At 38.3% G+C, this 4,394-nt stretch overlaps 1 pseudogene; it reads right to left on the bottom strand.

Annotated features, from left to right (window-relative positions):
- Nucleotides 1–1,235: 1,235 nt before the first annotated feature.
- LOC129871823 (5S ribosomal RNA) lies at nucleotides 1,236–1,355 on the bottom strand (annotated as a pseudogene).
- Nucleotides 1,356–4,394: the final 3,039 nt, after the last annotated feature.

Below are 4,394 nucleotides of genomic sequence, written 5' to 3'. Positions count from 1 at the left end.
TAGTATGTACGACTTTATTTTATAAGAGAAATGTAATGTAGATGGCTAAATGTTATACTTTCCCTCTGCATCCCTATTTCAGTTGTTGTATAAGTTATGGTGTTTTATGCTTTATATACTCAGTACATGTATCACACTGACCCCCTTTCTTCGGGGGGGGATGCATTTCATGCCCGCAAGTATAGATGTTCATTTTGGAGATCCATTAGTTTAGGATTTCTGCTCAGCTATGTTGGAAGTGCTCCACTATTCCTGAACCTAGCTTTTGGGTACTGGTCCTTCTATGTATAAAATTATTTGATCAGGGGTACGACGGGGGCCCTGTCCCACATGTGTTTCTATTACTATTCTTAGAGGTTTGTAGACATGTGTATGTGGGTTGTTTGTAAGTTTGTTTCAATTGTACTTATATGACATATTGCAAATGTTTTTATGTTATGGCAGCCTTGTCGACTTGCGTGCCTTTTTGTAATATGATAAGAATAAAAGAGGATACATGTACATGAAAAGATTTTGACCCATTAGGGTTTTTGGTGTGTAGTATCATAGTATTCAGAGTTCAACTTGACTATAGCTGATAGGTATGTATATGTGGGTTCAGGTCGTACCACAATCACAACCTACGGGGTAGGGTCACAACAAATAAGAGAGTAAGACTGAGCAATCTAAGGATCGTGTAAAAGGTAGTAAGGCCATGTTGATTAAAGATTAGGATATCGCAACAGAGTGGGTGGTCGCTGATATATGACATACCAGTAGTAAGGAAAAGAGAAAAAAAGAAGAGAATATCTTATGGTAGAAAATGAGGAAATCAAGGAATACATGAAGGAAAAAAAAGGATAGTATAATATAGCGTTAGCGCGAGAAAGGTCTAGTGTGAATGTAGTATGTAAAGCGAGATGGACAAGGAAACAAAAAGACTCCGTCTACCTCATACCGGTTGTATAAAAGTAGTGGTACAACCTACAAATATATATATACAACATAATACCAAGTAGAGGGGTACATGATGAAAAGGAGTTATGATATTTTGGAGACGTTACAGTGAGATACAAAGAGAAGTTAAATCAAATGACAAAAAGGACATGGTCATGGTGGAACTAAAGATCTACCCCGATACCGGTTATAAGATAAAAGAGGAAAGGGCAAGGCGCAACATGAAGACTAGAGAGACGATGCTAGGGTAAATCTTGGGCTAAGTTGAGTGCCTTGCACATTATTGCAAGGATTGCAATGAAACGTGGCTTGAGGACTTCCTAGGGGGGTCACCCATTTTATTACTACTCTCATCCAAGCACACTTAACTTCAAAATTCTAGTGGGATCTGGTGTGTTAGTGCTGGTATGATCGCATGAGATGGAAGAATCCGAACTAGCGGCGAAGTAACGACACAAGATGATGTACCTAGAGTGTTATAAGTTATGTTAAGGGAATTATAAAGGGCTTTAGAAAAAGAAGAAGGGTTAGCTGATTACTAACAGATGGCGTATAAGTATGCCACAGTTTTTCAACATAATACCAATTAATGATAGAAAAACCACAAAACGGCTATACAGGCCATTATGTGAGGGTATTTCGACACCACTTGGCAGCTAACTCTGAGAGGTAAAAAGAAAAACCCAAAAGGTAAGGGTAAAAGTTGATGTCATCTAAAGAAGGCAGGAAGTAATACATGAGTTTGAAGATTCCACAATACGACCTTGGCTACAAGACTCACATCGCACTCCATGGATAGCTGATTCTAGAGGGAATGTTACCCGCAGATTAACAAAATCAGCCCATGCTTCTTCAATCAAAGACTACCTGTTCAGCCGATAAGGTATGAAATTATAGGTTAAGAGGGTGGTAGGACCTTACGGAGTCCTCATAGCTATTGTCCTAGATGAAGGAGCCCAAGTTATAGTTAACTACCAAAGATAAGTCTGCGAAGAGATTAGGAAGATAGATAGGTCTTCGTACACCATTTTACTGTCAGACTGATGGAAATACTAAGCTTGGTAGCTACACGGTAGATGATATTTTGTGGTCTTATACAGTTGACCCCAAAGGTAACACGGATAATTGCCTACCACTTGTCAAGAGTACTTACGAGGTTAACCATCATTCTAGTATCCAGGTGGCCCCATACGAGACTTTGTATGGCATACAGTGTAGGTCACCAATTGGTTAGTTTGGTGTTAGTAAAACAGGACTAATAAGTCCAGAGGTGGTTCAATAGGCGGTAAAGAAGGTGAAGCTTATTCGGGAGAGATTATTAGCAGCACAGAGTCGACAGAAGTCTACGCGGATAATAAACATTGATCTCTAAGGTTTCAAGTTATAATTAAGCACTCTGGAAAGTGTCTCCCACAAAGAAAGTGATGAGAGCCAGCAAGAAATAGGACCTTAGTCCAAGATGCATTGGCCCTTATCAGACCCTCTGTCGAATAGGCAAGATTGCCGGCGAGTTGGACTTACCGGTGGCTCCAGAAGTAGTACATCTAGTCTTCTAATTATTGATGCTTCGCAAGTGTGTTGGTGATCCATCCTGAGTATATCCCACAGAGGATATCCAGGTCACAGAGGAGTTATCCTATGAGAAGTAACAGATCGCCATCCTAGAACGGCGGAGTAGGGGATTGTGAACTAAGGACATAGCTTCTGTCAAGGTGTTATGGAAAAATGAGAGTCGCGATGAAATGACATGGGAAGCCGAAAGGAAAATAAAATATAAGTATCCGTACCTATTCACTACATCTAAAGGTAATCCCAACTTTTGAAACTTTTATATTGGTTACTTGATGAAAGTATGGGTTATTGCAATAGATAGGAATTTCTCCATAATCTGTATAAGATCTTAAGAAAGATTTTGGTTCACATTAGAGGATGAATGTCCTAAAGGTGCAAGGATGTTATACCCCATACTTTTGTACCTTCGAACGCGTTCTTAAGTCTCTTGAAAGGCTCTTAATTTCTTGGAAGGATCGTAAGCCTCTTAAGTTTCTTAAGGATTCCTAAAGTTTCTTAAAGCTTCTTAAAGTTTCTTAAGACTCCATAAGAACTCTTAATCTCTTAAGATTTACCATGTGAGCCAGATAATCTATAATGCTACCAAACAACTCTAAGGAAGGGGGAATGAGATACCCCATAATAGAGAAGATGGGGAATAGAGTTGTAAGAATCCGGAAGACGTTGGAGAATAAATAATTAGTCGTTCTTATCAAGAGACTTCTAGAGACAAAAATAAGAGAAGAGAAATCTAGAAAAAGAGAGAGGAGATACATTAAACTTGAGAAAGAGAGCCACGAATTCGGAGCCAAAACAAAAGGGTAAGCTCTCCAATTTTGTTCCATGAATTAATTATCTAGTGTATAAAATGGTGGTATGAAGGTTTTATTAATGTAAATTTATGGTTTAGAGCAGCACCAAAATGTTACCAACCAGCCACAAGGTTTTAGGCGCGCTAGGGAACTTCTGAGGCAAGTTTTGACGAGTTTGATGAGTTTTGGTCAAGGTAAGAGTTTCTCTTTCAACTTGGAATTTATGATGGTGTTTTGAGGTATATTAAATGTCTTAAATAAGGTTGGAAGTGAAAATATTGCATAAGGATGCTAGACGCTAGAAACAAACTAAGTTAAAGTCGTAGTAGCTTAATCGAAGTCGCGTATGTGTTTTCGTTGTGGTGCTGCAGCTGCAGATGGTTGGGTTGTGTGTTTCAGGGATGTAAAGTGTTTTAAAAAGGGTGTGGGTTCATTTGGTTTCAGCCACATGACCCTCCGTTTGGTATGATTAAAAATTTTGTGAAATAAAGATTTTAAAACTCTATTTTGGTATTGTAGTTTGAAGCTAGTTGTTTGGAGCTTGTATTGTGTAATATTGAAATGATTTACTTGTAAATATTCTGATGGTTTTTTTTAGTATGGTTGTTTATGTTTTGGCCTAATTGAAATCTCGGGGATGTTGAAGTTATAGGGGAAATGCTGCTCGATTTTCGGTAGCTTCAAAACTAGTAACAAACTAGTCGAGGGTAATAGATAGGAAATGACTCCTATTAGTAATTAGTTGTAGAGTGGGATATAGGAAAATGAAAGGCTATTAACCTTAGTATTACTTTCATGTCAAATAGGTTAAGGAGGTATCAATACAAGCCGGATTTTTATTAATCCTTGAGAAGGTATGTGAAGCTTTCTCTTGGCATGTTTTGGAACAAGTATGTAAAGCTACCCTTCTTTCCTCATGATATTTGTTTGACATAAGTACGATGTTATCAAGCTATGATTAATCACCGAGTCCCATCATGGGTCGGGTATATTATATGATGGTATGGTAAAGCAATGAGAAAGTTATGATACCAAGCTCATGACAAACCGGGTACGATATATGTATATAATGACTCTATGAGGGAAAGTAGAGGG

This window comes from Solanum dulcamara, chromosome 10 (assembly GCF_947179165.1).
Source record: "Solanum dulcamara chromosome 10, daSolDulc1.2, whole genome shotgun sequence".
NCBI classification, from domain to species: Eukaryota; Viridiplantae; Streptophyta; class Magnoliopsida; order Solanales; family Solanaceae; genus Solanum; species Solanum dulcamara.
This window is presented reverse-complemented; position numbering and strand designations above follow the sequence as displayed.